This window comes from Oncorhynchus gorbuscha, linkage group LG01 (assembly GCF_021184085.1).
Source record: "Oncorhynchus gorbuscha isolate QuinsamMale2020 ecotype Even-year linkage group LG01, OgorEven_v1.0, whole genome shotgun sequence".
NCBI classification, from domain to species: Eukaryota; Metazoa; Chordata; class Actinopteri; order Salmoniformes; family Salmonidae; genus Oncorhynchus; species Oncorhynchus gorbuscha.
The window spans coordinates 36,990,899-37,007,875 of record NC_060173.1 but is presented as its reverse complement, the minus strand read 5'-3'; the positions used below and the strand labels follow the sequence as shown (position 1 = coordinate 37,007,875).

Here is a 16,977-nt window from a genome sequence, read left to right as displayed (position 1 = left end):
AAACCGTTGAGGGGGAAAAATCCAGCAGGGTTGCAGGTCTTTACACACACAAACTGGTGTGCCTGCACGTACTACTGTACCATACCCAGTTCAAAGGCAATGAAATCATTTGTCTTGCCCATTCACCCTCTAAATGGCACGTACACAATCCATGACTCAATTATCCCAAGGCTTAAGAATCCTTTAACATGTCTCCTCCCCTTCATCTACACTGATTGAAGTGGATTTAACAGGTGACATCAATAAGGGATCATAGCTTTCACCTGAATTCACCTGGTCAGTCTATGCCATTGAAAGAGCAATATGTTGTACACTCAGTGTATATGAATCACAATAACACACTAAGGAAAACCTCCTAACACCTTCTGTGCCCATGACTGACAGCTGTGGCTGGTCCAGAGGGCCCCTGAGCCAATCCCTGTCAAACAACGCATGCCTGGCATGTCTGCGTCCATCTGGGGTCCTACCCTTCAAATTGCTGTCGCCCCACTCCCTCCCGGCAGAAAGACCAAGGGACAGGAGGAGGCAGAGGGTGTGAAGTCAGGCCTCTCAGGGGCAAGAAGGAAAGCATCCAAAGCCAGCTGGTCTGGCTTTGAAGTACAAAAGAGAGAACGAGTGATACAAAGAAGAGAGACCGAAAGATAAAGAGAGGAAATATGAGATATAGAAAGTGAATCCTTGCAGGAAAAAACCGGAAGACCCTTTACAGCAGGTTCTGTGAAGGCATTTGTGCAACAACTCAAACAGGTGAGACACGCAGTGACATAGGCCTTTGTGTTACACAAAGGTTGGGGGGTGTCATGAGTGGCATCTTTGTCTTGACTTATGGAAGAGGAAGGTTGTATATGAGAAGTGTTACCCGGGCAAGGAGCATTGATGTGGACTCAACAGTACTATTTAGTAGGTGATGAAAGCAATGATGGGTGAGCAACATCTCTTTCTACTGAGAGGTAATTCCCCTGAATCTCTTTAATTCACAAACAAACATGGTGATCATAAGATAATTATATTTATTGTTATGCCTCAATCATGTGTTGAAATGCTGAACAGTGACTTCACACAATGATGTAAATCTTATAACCTGGTTGATGATATTTATAGAATCAAAGAAAAAACTATTTGAAATTGGTGATATGCATAGTTAAATCAATTGTTATGACATGTTATTGCATGAACACACTGTGGAAGTCTATAGCATGTTATAGCACAAACACACTCTTATAGAGTACATACAAAAATATACAAATCCACTTCCACAAACTTAGTAAATTATGCTGAACAAAAATATGAACACAACATGCAACAATTTCAATGATTGTACAGAGTTACAGTTCAAATAATGAAATCAGTCAATTCAAATAAATTCATCAGGCCCTAATCTATGGATTTCACATGACTGGGCAGGGGCACATCCATGGGTGGGCCTGGGAGGTCATAGGCCCACCCACTTGGAAGCCATACCTACCCACTGGAAGCCAGGCCCAGCCAATCAGAATTTGTTTTTCTCCACTAAAAGGCTTTATTACAGACAGAAATACTCCTCAGTTTCATCAGCTGTCTGGGTGGCTGGTCTCAGACAATTCCGCAGATGAAGAAGATGGATGTGGAGGTCCTGGGCTGGTCCTGGTCTGCGGTTGTGAGGCTGGTTGAAAGTACTGCCAAATTCTCTAAAATGACGTTGGAGGCGGCTTATGGTAAAGAAATTAACAAAAATGATCTGCCAACAGTTCTATATGCTTTCTTATCAAGCTATACACTTTTTCTTCATTAATATCACCAGTAACTGTGTATATGGTGAGGTTTTCAGGGGTACGTGGGAAGGTTTTCAGGGGTACGTGGGGAGGTTGACAGGGGTACATGGGGAGGTTGACAGGGGTACATGGGAAGGTTTTCAGGGGTACATGGGGAGGTTGACAGGGGTACATGGGGAGGTTGACAGGGGTACATGGGGAGTTTGACAGGGGTACATGGGAAGGTTGACAGGGGTACATGGGGAGGTTGACAGGGGTACATGGGAAGGTTTTCATGGGTACATGGGGAGGTTGACAGGGGTACATGGGAAAGTTGACAGGGGTACATGAGAAGGTTTATCAGGGGTACATTGGGAGGTTGACAGGGGTACATGGGAAGGTTTTCAGGGGTACGTGGGGAGGTTGACAGGGGTACATGGGAAGGTTTTCAGGGGTACATGGGGAGGTTGACAGGGGTATATAGGTAGGTTTTCATGGGTACTGTATATGGGGAGGTTTTCAGGTATGGGGAGATTTTCATGGTTATATGGGATGGTTATCAGGAGTACTGTATATGGGGAGGTTTTCAGGGTTATATGGGTAGGATGTCAAGGGTACATGGGGTGGTTTTCAGTGGACCGGGGATAACAAGTGTTTGTGAAACAGATCTACAGAATATGCCTCGCCATGGCAGGACTATTTTTGCAGGTGGCTTGTGCTTTGTCAGGACCAAAGTGGAGCTACCAAAACGGATTAATAAGCCCACTAAAATCAATGATAGTACAGCCATAGGAACAATCTAATGTGGGATTAAGGAGAGCTTAATTTGAAGGATTCATTACTGTGACACAGTTGCTGGAATTTGGAGATCGAACATGCCTGGGATGTAACTCTGTGTCTGTAGAGGCAGGTCTACTGTGTAATGTACACACCCTGTTTCTATGCAGTCACTTGGTGCTGCTCACTTGCGCTCCTAACACACACACTAGTCTGACATAAGGCCAGTATTTTCCTGATTCCTGTATACAGTCATTTTAAAGAAGAGCAAGAATTTGATACCCCAAATACATTGAGGGTTGTTCTTCTAATGAGTTATAGCAATGGACATCCAAATGTTATTATTTTATTTTATTTTTAACCTCATGGGTAAAACTTTATAACATTCATGAATAGTCTTCAATAAACTATACTAAATATATAAACTATGAATATCCTAACTTACTAATAAATAAGAACTTAATTATTTGTAACTTGTAATCATGTATAAAGGTTTTATAAACATTGAATAATTCATAATGGCTTATGAAACTGATGATAGTATTAACCAGCTCATAACAGTGTGTGCAGACTGTGCACATTGATGAAAATAGTGCCAGATCATTTATTTATTTTATAGGTGTTTCCTAAACCCATTCTGGTAAGGTGCAAATGCAAAATCTCATCACAAATTGTCAAGTTACAATAGCGTTACTTTTTTTCCACATGCACCTGTTCCTTTAAATCCTGGTAAAAACAATGTGAGCCCCGCACCACTCCTCTTCCTCAGATCCTGCACTTACACGTGACTTTGCCACATGCCAGCTATTCAGATCCCACCTCCCTTCTGTAATTGGTTACTGACCAGCCGCTTAGTATTTCAATTGGATCAGAAACATGTCCTTTCAAAATCGATGTTCCCGAGTTGCTGTTGTCTTTGAGACATATGACGTCAATCGTAGGGAGTGAAGTGAAAGAAGCCAACAATCATAATTAGAATAATTTTTAAAATTTTATTGCTGAGATTTCAATTTATATCGTCATTTGAATGAATTTGAGTATAATTGCTGCCACATTCACACTGTCAATCAGTGTCAATTGTGTACAGTGTACATTGTTGTATTACACTTCCTATGTCTCACTAATTTACTTGCCTCAAGACACAGATGTAGCAGATTTAAAATTTGACACTGGAATACAAGGGCAGGGGTGCTATGTTGACACCAAGACTTGCAATTATCATGTAGCAAGAATGCAATTACTATGTTATTATCATTGTAAATTTGATACCTACTTGAGTAACATAGAGCACATCTTACTAATCATATCATCAGATCAGATCATTTGACGTTCTATTTCACTGTAAACGTCACATTTATCGAGGTATATAGGTAGCCTACGATGAAAGTTAAACAAGTTTGGGTATAGTTTTTGTAACGATAGACATGAGCGGGAGGAGGTTGATTTCTAACTCGCCTGGTGTTCGTCAGATAAGGGGAGGAGTCTCACTGACAAGAAACTGGCTCTACTGAGTTTGGCTGCTCCCTAAAATAGCAGTTGTGTGTAAATGTGACTGAAATTACGTTAATGTTCCACGCACACGGTATCCATTGGAGGCTCTGATATAGAGTATCTATATACAGCGAGGGACTTGAGAGACAAGGTGAGTAATAAAAATAGCAACAATATTGCACTCGTGTGAGAGAGAAAGCGCAAGAGGGAGACGTAGAGTGAAAAGCTATCCCATACTGTAGCGCTTTTATATTATGTCAGTTTCTGTGTATATGCTGGATAAAAACATTTTTATTTGTATGCCTATGAAAAAGGCTACAGTTATTTAATATTCATATCGATCATATGAACGTGCGACTTTGTACTTATTGACCCAATCGACTCAGTGAAGAGTTCCGCTATCTTTATCTTATTTAATTTGATAGTTTACGGTTAATTTGATAAACTTTTTCGGAGTCTGTCATTTTAAGGATATTTTTTAGAATAATTAGCTTTTATCAATCGTCTTGAATTACTAATGGCTATGACTTTACTGAAACTAAGTTACAGTGGCTACAATAAGCTCTCATAGAGCGCGCAATATCATTTGACAGTCAGTGTCGGGGACTTCTCATACAACGGGAGGCATACCTTTGCTAATTAAATTTAACTTTGTTTTGTATTACCGACATTAAACATGTATTTTACATTCACATAAATGCCATCACATCATCACTATAGTCTACATGCTATCACACGACTGTTTGGATTTTGAATACATGGATTGCTTTGAAATCCATTATAATTTTCTGTGCATACTATAATTGCATGACGTACACTATAATGGCCAGCTGATTTAGATGTCTGAACCACTAAAGATTGTGCGATTAAAAGTAAGGATATTGCCTATATCCATTCCATAGGCTTCTTGCTGTCACTGTAAACTCGAATGCATTTTCTTGGTTATGGACCTGTAGATTTTCTTATTTTAATAGGTGACACAATACCAACTGGTAGCCTAAGCATGCAATGACATTGTTATAATCAAAGAGTATCCATGTTGAAAGTGTCAGTTTATCAGTAATATGCTTTGTATTGAAGTCCTGAAATGTATATGGTTCTGGTCAGCTAATGGCCACTTTGCATTTCCACCTCTGCTGTGGAGAAATGTATGTTCTCCACCATTGTCTCTCTACTCTCCTGATATTGATTGCACGATTAAGGTGAAAATCTATGTTGTGTAGGACATGCCGATACACGTAATCTGAATGTAGGTTTTGTCACTCACTCCTGGCTGAATTAAGCTTCCTCTAAGTGAAGAATAAACTAAATTATACAGCAACACTCCACAATGGAATTAGTCCCTGCATCTGTTTGTAGGTTTTAATATCTAATTACAAGCTTGATGGGAGGCAGTCAGGTCATGGGGAATAGTTAGGAGAATGACCTCAACATGTGTGTCTGCTGTCCTGACAGATTTTTAACAGGTAGGAAGGAGGCATTGATTTGTTTTGATAATTTATCTGCTAATTTATCTGCCATTGAAAATGACCATATGACCATATGACCAAATAGTTACCAGTAAGTGAACGTTCAACATTATAATAAATTACACTCTGCTCATTTAACACATTTGTTAAGTCCACATGCCATATTGTACCTGTCAGTGTAAATTGAGATTTTTTTGTTTGTACCAATTGTGCATTTTGAACTTGTTAATGAAACATATTGTTTTGTAAACTCACAAACTGAGAAAGTAAAATAATAAACCTGTCCTTAGTATAGTAGATAATTAACTGTCTCAGTCAGTTTAAGGACAAACGTTTATGGCGTCTTCACTTAACCCCATTGTTTATAAATCCAGATGAAGGTAAAGAGTGTGTTTGGCCGAGACTGACTGATAAATGTCTAACGTTCCCTATGGTCTCCCCAACCATGAGGTATTCCTGGCTCGGCACTAAATGAAAATAGCAAAGTTTTTCAGGGACAGCCGTCTTGGCAGCAATATAAAGGCATATCTGTGTGTATTTTTATTGAGTATCTATTTTGGTCCCCTCTGGAGGAGCCCCCCCCCCCCCGTTGCATTTACATTACTTCCCCAGCAGACCGATAGTGACTATTAATGCAGCAGAGCAAAGCACCCTCCAATCCGCCAACGTTAGGTTCTGAGACGCCCAAGGCTTAACCAATAATGAGGCCCTGTTGCTCCTGATGCACTTCATGTGACCTCTTATGTCTAGGGTGTGGATGAGTTACATATAGCAAGTCAGACAGCTTCCACCCATCTTACAGAAAAGTGTTGTGTTGAAGTAGAGTAAACTTATTTAAGAACATGCAATATGCTACTGCAATCACCCATATCAGCCATAACCACCCATTACTTGTCTGTAATCGTCTACTGCAACATGAGCTGCATTTTTACGCTCTAGTGTTATGTCAGGGTGCAGTAGAGCAAGTTATCAAATGAATTTGACCTTTACCAGGTCAAATTAATTTTACTTTTACCACATTACATCATGGGTGTGTATAGGCCTAAATGTCTCTTTATAAATTGATAGATGTGTAAATACAGCCTTTGGTTTGAGTGGAGAAAGTTGACCCAGGTAAAAGGGATAAGTTCTGAGGTGGTGATTGGTGCGATAAGTGTGGGCCTGGAGGGTCTCCCACAACACTCCTCTTCATAGCACCATAATATCACAGTCTGATCTCAGCTCCTTCCAGGAGACACAGGAGAAATGTGGAGTGTGTGGGCGAGTCTGATCTGCAATTAATGCTGGTTGTCAGAAAAAGAATGCTGCCGTTGACACCATGTCTCTGAATCACTGAGCAAAACACTTTCTCTCCTCTCCCCCTCCCAGGACATTTTTCCCAAGGAGGAGAAATCTGCAGGAAGCTTAACGCGAGTGAGGGAAGCATTGAAGGCTAAAAGAAGAGACAGACAGACAGACAGACAGACAGACAGACAGACAGACAGACAGGAGCTGGATATTCTTGGTCCGATAAAGAGGTTATCACTACTTTGATAGTTGGGTGAGCCACATGTTCTTTTCCCCCTCTTTCTTGTTTACCTGTTCATTTACTCTGCTGTTTATTTATGTTTGATATACTTACTTTTGATTGTAATTGACATGTATCTCCATTCATGTTTCATGTTTTATTTGGTCCTTTTGGTTAATCTCTTTATATACGTTGGGGGGAAATCATTAAGACCATCTGGTTACATGAGAGTTTTAGCTATACATGGATTTTGTAGTGTTCACCATGTTACATCAGTGTACTGTAGGCACAGCACTTCCCCTACAGTACACTGGAGAGTTGAACTGTGTCAACTGCAGCTGGCTCACAGGCACAGATTTATAGCAAATGACATAGCCTTTGTTTGAGAGTTCTACAAGACTAGCTACATGTTTGTTAAAAAGAACCAGTAGCTAACATGATGAGCTATTTTCATCTTCTTTAGATAGATCGATAAAATAACAAAGAAGACAAGCAAAGAAGAAAGGTTGTGTATTACACAACCTCGAGACAAAAAAACAAGTATCTGCAAAGGTCATGATATGAACTTTTTTTCATCAAAGTATGTGTGTATATTAGTAGTTGTTTCACTGTTTCTCTCTCATTATTCCCTAGTGTGACTGTGACCTTATGTAGCAAGTCCTCTCTTCTTCTCAATGTTAGGTGTGAGGGCACTTTGGCTATTACGTTAAAGATATTTCTCAGTTCAACAACGGGGAGAAACTACTCTTGTTCTCTATGTCCACTTTGCTTCGTTTTTTTTGTTACAAAGCAAAGCTCTTTGCGCATGCTCTCTGCAACATGATTCATTGTTTTTTGGAGCTCCATCATCGAACTGGAGATTCCAGCATTCTCCCGTGAGACCTGGAGGCAGGATGCAGAATCTTGAGCCCTGCAGATAATGTTTTAGGCCATATTTTGCTTGTGTATTCACTAGACTCTCAGTTCTAAAGGAAAGCCTTCTAAGTACCTTTAATAAATAAAAGGGTATAAATGAAGTTCTTCTATCCCAGAATGACCAAACCATGAATAGCTGTGTAACCCAGAGGAATGCGCAGTGTCCTAGCAGGGTTACCCAACCCCACAATCCGACCCAACAGAGAGCTGAGCTCCAAACCCAGAAACCCCTGGCTGCCTCCTGTCTCACCACCAGGCCACAGAGCCTCACCTTTGATGCTAAATGCGTTAGTTACCCCAGGATACCAGCCAGTGACATGTTTGACAAACATACAAAATCATAATTTAAAATGTGTATCAAAATATTTGCTCCTTGTTAGTTTTTTTCTCTCCTTCAATCTCACAAAACTGAGTCTGTGTTATTGTGCAAATACGTTTCTGTGGAGTGTGCCAAATCAAACTGTCTATCATGTTTTAATGCAGCACAGTTATAACTTTATTAGGCAGGCCCTTAACGTGCTGTGATGATGAATTCCAAACCTTTAGCCTGGGGATCAGGGACCAGCCCTGGCACAGGCTAGTATACCACATATACACTTCATAAATATGGCTTACTTTCCTACATGGCAGTGTGGTTTTCAAGTTAATGTAATTACAATATTTATCAAATCATATTCAAACACTTATTATGTCAAATTCATATATTTTTGAAGAAAAGGCTCATATATATATGTATGTGTGTGTGTGTGTGTGTGTGTGTGTATACACAGTACCAGTCAAAATTTTGGACACACCTACTCATTCAAGGGTTTTTCTATATTTTTTTTCCTACATTGTAGAATAATAGTGAAGACATCAAAACTATGAAATAACACATATGGAATCATGTAGTAACCATTAAAAAAAATCAAAATATATTTGAGATTCTTCAAAGTAGCCACCCTTTTGCTTGATGACAGCTTTACACACTCTTGGAATTCTCTCAACCGACTTCACCTGAAATGCTTTTCCAACAGTCTTAAAGGAGGTCCCACATATGCTGAGCACTTGTTGGCTGCTATTCCTTCACTCTGCGGTCCAACTCATCCCAAACCATCTCAATTGGGTTGAGGAGAAACAGACAGACCCCTTATGGCAGGGTAGCATAGTGGGAGGAGAACCGCACCAAATCTCCCTCTATGCCTACCAAACTTTAATCAGTCCACTTCCTACTGTACAGTGCTAACAAGGCACTGCAGTTGTGTCTTACGTCAAAGTTGTTCTGTGCTTGTTTGCTTCTGTCACTTCTAAACAAAGCAGAGCACATTGTGAAGAATAGCTAGGACTAAGAATGAAAGTTGGGGAGGTACAATTGAAGTCGGAAGTTTACATACACTTAGGTTGACGTCATTAAAACTCGTTTTTAAACCACTCCACAAATTTCTTGTTAACAAACTATAGTTTTGGCAAGTAGGTTAGGACATCTACATTGTGCATGACACAAGTAATTTTTCCAACAAATGTTTACAGACAGATTATTTCACTTATAATTCACTGTATCACAATTCCAGTGGGTCAGAAGGTTACATACACTAAGGTGACTGTGCATTTAAACAGCTTGGACAATTCCAGAAAATTATGGCTTTAGAAGCTTCTAATAGGCTAATTGACATCATGTGAGTCAATTGGAGGTGTACCTGTGGATGTATTTCAAGGCCTACCTTCAAACTCAGTGCCTCTTTGCTTGACATCATGGGAAAATCTAAAGAAATCAGCCAAGACCTCAGAAAAATAATTATATACCTGATTAAAAAGTCTGGTTCATGGGTGATTGTGGAGGCCAGGTCATCTGATGCAGCACTCCATCACTCTTCTTCTTCACCTGGCCTCTACAATCACCTGACCTCAACCCAATTGAGATGTTTTTTTTGTCTGGTACTGTATATATATACTCATATATATATATTTACAGTTGAAGTCAGAAGTTTACATACACTTAGGTTGGAGTCATTAAAACTTGTTTTTCAACCACTCCACGCATTTCTTGTTAACAAACTATAGTTTTGGCAAGTCGGTTAGGACATCTACATTGTGCATGACACAATTAAGTTTTTCAACAATTGTTTACAGACAGATAATTTCACTTATAATTCACTGTACATACACTAAGTTGACTGTGCCTTTAAACAGCTTGGAAATGTCCATAAAATGATGAGACATCAGACAAAAAATTGTAGACCTCCACAAGTCTGGTTCATCCTTTGGAGCAATTTCCAAACGCCTGAAGGTACCACATTCATCTGTACAAACAATGGTATGCAAGTTTAAACAACCATGGGATTACGCAGCCGTCGTACCGCTCAGGAAGACGACGTGTTCTGTCTCCTAGAGATGAACGTACTTTGGTGCAAGAAGTGCAAATAAATCCCAGAACAACAGCAAAGGACCTTGTGAAGATGCTGGAGGAAACAGGTACAAAAGTATCTATATCCACAGTAAAACGAGTCCTATATTGACATAACCTGAAAGGCCACTCAGCAAGGAAGAAGCCACTGCTCTAAAACCGCCATAAAAAAGACAGACTATGGTTTGCAACGGCATGTCGGGACAAAGATCATACTTTTTGGAGAAATGTGCTCTGGTCTGATGAAACAAAAATAGAACTGTTTGGCCATAATGACCATCGTTATGTTTGGAGGAGAAATGGGGAGGCTTGTAAGTCAAAAAATACCATCCCAACCATGAAGAACGGGGGTTACAGAATCATGTTGTCGGGGGTGCTTTGCTGCAGGAGGGACTGGTGCACTTCACAAAACAGATGGCATCATGAGGATGGACAATTATGTGGATATATTGAAGCAACATCTGACGACATCAGTTAGCAAGTTAAAGCTTGGTCGCAAACATTTGACCCAAGTTAAACAAATTAAAGGCAATGCTACCAAATACTAATTGAGTGTATGTAAACTTCTGACCCACTGGGAATGTGATGAAAGAATAGAATAGAATAGATCATTCTCTCAACTATTATTCTGACATTTCACATTCTTAAAATAAAGTGGTGATCCTAACTGACCTAAGACAGGGAATATTTACTAGAATTAAATGTCAGGAATTGTGAAAGACTGACTTTAAATGTAATTGACTAAGGTGTATGTAAACTTCCGACTTCAACTGTATATACTAATAATGTACAGTGGTGCGACCCAGGATTAAAGTGTACTCGGAAAAGGAAATGGAAAAAACACCATTATTTCCTATAGGCCTATATTTTCTTATCACATCTGCCTGTTATGTCACTGTAGTATATCAGCAAGGCAACTCTGTTGACAATTAGCCCCCTATCATTCTGACCTAGATATCAATATCCTGAACTACAGTGGCTTATAAACCTCTGATGGCCAGAAACACTGTTTCTAACACAGAAGCACTAATGAACCACTCACTAACATACTGTTTGTCTAAGGGAGCAGCTAACAGTGACCTTTCAACTGCCCTGCCCTTGGCTGTGACCTCTGGTAGTAAGCAGCCCCATACGGCCCACTCAGCACATGTGCTGCTGAGCAGGGCAGAGCGGCTTAAGGATCGACAGCCTCTTCCTGTCTTCTTTGCCCTTCCCCTGCGAGCCCTCAGTCAGACGGAGGTGTCCTTACCCCTCAGCTTTCTCTGGCCATACTGGAGAATCAGCAGTAAGATCCTAAACCAAAGTGGCAGCCTCAATCTGCAGTTAATCCTCTTTCACAACTATCATCCCTGTCTCTTTCTCCCCCTCCCCTGTATAAGTGGCCCACACAGGGTTAAGAGTGCAAGTCAACTTTGAATGTATATTTGTATTTTTTTAAGTAAACACTAGAGAAAGTTTGCATAGTGTAAGTTGAGTTAAGGTTTTATAATAACCTTACCCTTTTAAAGCCATTAATCATCACAATTATATATTTGAGAGTTTTAAGTACATTCTGATCCATGTGTCTCTCTATACTGTATTGATTTGGACTGTCTCCTGTAGGCTGGTTTTTCAAAGCATTCTATTCTGATGACAGAAAATCCCACCTCTGATAAGAGTGCTCATATTTGCTTAATTTCATAATTTTCCATCAGTTTGCCCTTTTAAAGTCTCAGCAGTAGCAGAAATAACTTCTTCTCCAAAGCCAAATTGACACAGGCCATATTTTGATTCCCCATGTACAGTAAATCTACGAGCTTCGCTTCTACAAAGCATTGTGTTGGAATGGCTTATGTGAAATGGCCTATGTGAAATTGACTAGAGCTGTTTTCGTGTTGAGTCATGTTGGATCAACAGTGCACTCCTATCTTTAGACGTATTTATTTATGAGTGTTTGTTTGACTGGCTATCTACAGATGAAAAGAAAGCCAATGCAGTGCCACTATGGTACACATGATAAACAAACCAGAGGGATAAACTGACATTGTGTCATAGAAAGAAATTACTGGCCATGTATCATGTGACACACTTAACTTTCAGGTGTACTATTATGTTACTTAATTGGCGTAGGACAAGAACCACACAATTAAGTTTAATCTATTCACCACTCCCAAGTCAAGTGAAGTGACTTGAGTTATACTGGGGCGGCAGGGTAGCTTAGTGGTTATAGCGGTGGACTAGCAACCGGAAGGCTGCAAGTTCAAACCCCTGAGCTGACAAGGTACATCTTGTCGTTCTGCCCCTGAACAGGTTAACCCCCTGAACAGGTTAACCCCCTGAACAGGTTAACCCCCTGAACAGGTTAACCCCCTGAACAGGTTAACCCCCTGAACAGGTTAACCCCCTGAACAGGTTAACCCCCTGAACAGGTTAACCCCCTGAACAGGTTAACCTGTTCACTGTTCCTAGGCCATCATTGAAAATAAGAATTTGTTCTTAACTGACTTGCCTAGTTAAATAAAGGTACAATTTAAAAAAAAATACTGAGGACTGACAGCAGATATAAAGTGAAAAGACAGAAGTTGTACATTCATGCTTCTCTAGCTGCAGTGTGGCTTCTGGGGTTAATCTGTGAAAGCTTCTGCTAGGTGGAGTAGAGATGATGGCTTTGACCAGAGTCGCACTGCAGCTGTGAGATGTCTGGTCTCTCATTCTATAATATTTGTGTCACTATTGATATGTTATCAAAAATTAGGGTTACTTGCATAACCCAGGTTATATTAGAACAGTGGTTCCCAAACTGTTTATAGTTCTGTACCCCTTCAAACTTTCAACCTCAATACCCCCTCTAGCACCAGGGTCAGCACACTCTCAAATTATGTTTTTTGCCATCATTGTGAGCCGGCCACACACACAATACAATACATTTATTAAACATAAGAATGAGTGTGAGTTTTGGCACAACCCGGCTCGTGGGAAGTGACAAAGAGCTCTTATAGGACCAGGGTACAAATAATAATATAATAATCAATAATTTTGCTCTTTAGTTAGCCATCTTACATATTAAACTTGATTTGTTAATCGAACATTGTGAATAACTCACCACAGGTTAATGAAAAGGGTGTGCTTGAAAGGATGCACATAACTCTGCAATGTTGGGTTGTATTGGAGAGAGTTTCAGTCTTAAATCATTTTACACACACAGTCTGTGCCAGTATTTAGTTTTCATGCTAGTGAGGGCTGAGAATCCACTTTCACATACAGTTGAAGTCAGAAGCTTACATACACTTAGGTTGGAGTCATTAAAACTCATTTTTCAACCACTCCACAAATTTCTTGTTAACAAACTATAGTTTGGGCGAGTTGGTTAGGACATCTGACACAAGTAATTTTTCCAACAATTGTTTACAGACAGATTATTTCACTTATAATTCACTATATCACAATTCCAGTAGGTCAGAAGTATACATACACTAAGTTGACTGTGCCTTTAAACGGCTTGGAAATTTCCATAAAATTATGTCATAGCTTTAGAAGCTTTGAGTCAATTGGAGGTGTACCTGTGGATGAGTTTGAAGGCCTACCTTCAAACTCAGTGCCTCTTTGCTTGACATCATGGGAAACAAGATATCAGTCAAGACCTCCACAAGTTTGGTTCATCATTGGGAGCAACAATAGTATGCAAGTTTAAAAAACCATGGGATCACGTAGCCGTCGTACCGCTCAGGAAGGAGACGCATTCTGTCTCCTAGAGATGAACATACTTTGGTGCGAGAAGTGCAAATCAATCCCAGAACAACAGCAAAGGACCTTGTGAAGATGCTGGAGGAAACAGGTACAAAAGTATCTATATCCACAGTAAAACAAGTCCTATATTGACATAACCTGAAAGGCCACTCAGCAAGGAAGACGCCACTGCTCCAAACCCGTCATAAAAAAGACAGACTATGGTTTGCAACTGCATGTTGGGACAAAGATCGTACTTTTTGGAGAAGTGTCCTCTGACTAACTCCTATGACTAATTGGGAATGGGACGCAAGCGTAGGTTTGATCACCCTGTCGCTGGCCGCCTTTGGGGAGGGTGTATAGTGTGAAAGGCCGAAACACCCTAGGAACCAAAGGTACACTACTTACGATGCGCTCCCCAAATTTCACCAGGCTCCCTGTTCATGAAATCTTGGAAGTGCTTGCACAAAGGATAGTAACATCTCATCCTGTGTTCTTGGAATCTGGTCTGATGAAACAAAAATAGAACTGTTTGGCCATAATGACCATCGTTATGTTTGGAGGAGATAGGGGGAGGCTTGCTAGTCAAAGAACACCATCCCAACCATGAAGAACGGAGGTTGTTGTCAGGTGTGCTTTGCTGCAGGAGGGACTGGTGCACTTCACAAAATAGATGGCATCATGAGGATGGACAATTATGTGCATATATTGAAGCAACATCTGATGACGTCAGCCAGGAAGTTAAAGCTTGGTCGCAAATGTGTCTTCCAAATGAACAATGACCCCAAGCATACTTCCAAAGTTGTGGCAAAATGGCTTAAGGACAACAAAGTCAAGGTATTGGAGTGTCCATCACAAAGCCCTGACTTCAATCCTATTGAACATTTGTGGGCAGAACTGAAAAAGCGTGTGCGAGCAAGGAGGCCTACAAACCTGACTCAGTTACACCAGCTCTGTCAGCAGGAATGGGCCAACATTCACCCAACTTATTGTGGGAAGCTTGTGGAAGGCTACCTGAAACGTTTGACCCAAGTTAAACAATTTAAAAGCAATGCTACCAAATACTAATTGAGTGTATGTCAACTTTTGACCCACTGGGAATGTGATGAAAGAATAGAATAGAAATGATGATGAAAGAAATAAAAGTTTGAATAAATAATTCTCTCTACTATTATTCTGATATTTCACATTCTTAAAATAAAGTGGTGATCCTAACTGACCTAAAACAGGGAATAGTTACTAGGATTAAATGTCAGGAATTGTGAAAAACTGAGTTTAAATGTATTTGGCTAAGGTGTATGTAAACTTCCGACTTCAACTGATCCACTTCTACGCAGACGACACCATTCTATATACTTTCGGCCCGTCATTGGACACTGTGCTATCTAACCTCCAAACGAGCTTCAATGCCATACAACACTCCTTCCGTGGCCTCCAACTGCTCTTAAACGCTAGTAAAACCAAATGCATGCTTTTCAACCGATCGCTGCCTGCACCCGCATGCCCGACTAGCATCACCACCCTGGATGGTTCCAACCTTGAATATGTGGACATCTATAAGTACCTAGGTGTCTGGCTAGACTGCAAACTCTCCTTCCAGACTCATATCAAACATCTCCAATTGAAAATCAAATCAAGAGTCGGCTTTCTATTCCGCAACAAAGCCTCCTTCACTCACGCCGCCAACCATACCCTAGCAAAACTGACTATCCTACCGATCCTCGAATTCGGCTATGTCATCTACAAAATTGCTTCCAACACTCTACTCAGCAAACTGGATGCAGTTTATCTCAGTGCCATCCGTTTTATCACTAAAGCACCTTATACCACCCACCACTGTGACTTGTATGCTCTAGTCGGCTGGCCCTCGCTACATATTCGTCGCCAGACCCACTAGCTCCAGGTCATCTACAAGTCCATGCTAGGTAAAGCTCCGCTTTATCTCAGTTCACTGGTCACGATGGCAACACCCATCCGTAGCACGCGCTCCAGCAGGTTTATCTCACTGATCATCCCTAAAGCCAACACCTCATTTGGCCGCCTTTCGTTCCAGTACTCTGCTGCGTGTGACTGGAACGAATTGCAAAAATCGCTGAAGTTGGAGACTTTCATCTCCCTCACCAACTTCAAGCATCAGCTATCTGAGCAGCTAACCGATCGCTGCAGCTGTACATAGTCTATTGGCAAATAGCCCACCCATTTTCACCTACCTCATCCCCACACTGTTTTTATTTATTTACTTTTCTGCTCTTTTGCACACCAATATCTCTACCTGTACATGACCATCTGATCATTTATCACTCCAGTGTTAATCTGCAAAATTGTAATTATTCGCCTACGTCCTTATGCCTTTTGCACACATTGTATATAGACTCCCCTTTTTTTCTACTGTGTTATTGACTTGTTAATTGTTTACTCCATGTGTAACTCTGTGTTGTCTGTTCACACTGCTATGCTTTATCTTGGCCAGGTCGCAGTTGCAAATGAGAACTTGTTCTCAACTAGCCTACCTGGTTAAATAAAGGTGAAAAAAAATAATAATAATAAAAACTGTAGGTGTGTGGTTGCAAAGCGCATCAGTGTCTTAACAGTGAGATTTGCAAAGACAGGGTACTCTGAGCACAGCCCAATCCAGAAATCTGTCAGTGGCTTCTGATTAAATTCAATTTTCACAGAACCGCTTGTTGCAATTTCGATGAGGGTCTCTTGTTCCTGTATCGGTAAGTGGACTGGAGGCAGGGCATGAAAGGGATAACGAATCCAGTTGTTTGTGTCATCTGTTTCGGGAAGGTACCTGCGTAATTGCGCACCCAACTCACTCAGGTGCTTCACATTTGACATTGTCCTTAAGCTTGAGTTCTTTTGCACACAAAAAAATCATACAATGATGGAAAGACCTGTGTGTTGTCCTTGTTAATGCAGACAGAGAAGAGCTCCAACTTCTTAATTATAGCCTCAATATTATCCCGCACATTGAATATAGTTGCGGAGAGTCCCTGT

The 16,977-nt window shown here is 40.6% G+C and overlaps 1 protein-coding gene across 6 annotated transcripts in view; it reads left to right on the top strand.

The window, feature by feature from the left end:
• The first annotated feature begins 508 nt into the window (after positions 1-508).
• The window catches only part of LOC124036705 (myocyte-specific enhancer factor 2A-like), a 113,508-nt gene continuing 97,039 nt past the window's right edge, over positions 509-16,977 (top strand). Inside the window, exons 1-2 of one of the 6 annotated variants that reach the window (XM_046351554.1) lie at positions 509-747; positions 6,836-7,007. The gene's annotated coding sequence lies outside the window, so the exon portion shown is untranslated. Of the gene's footprint in view, positions 748-3,940; positions 4,150-6,835; positions 7,008-16,977 lie in introns of those variants that run through there. The other 5 variants (XM_046351557.1, XM_046351552.1, XM_046351551.1 and 2 more) reach the window with 5 other exon arrangements.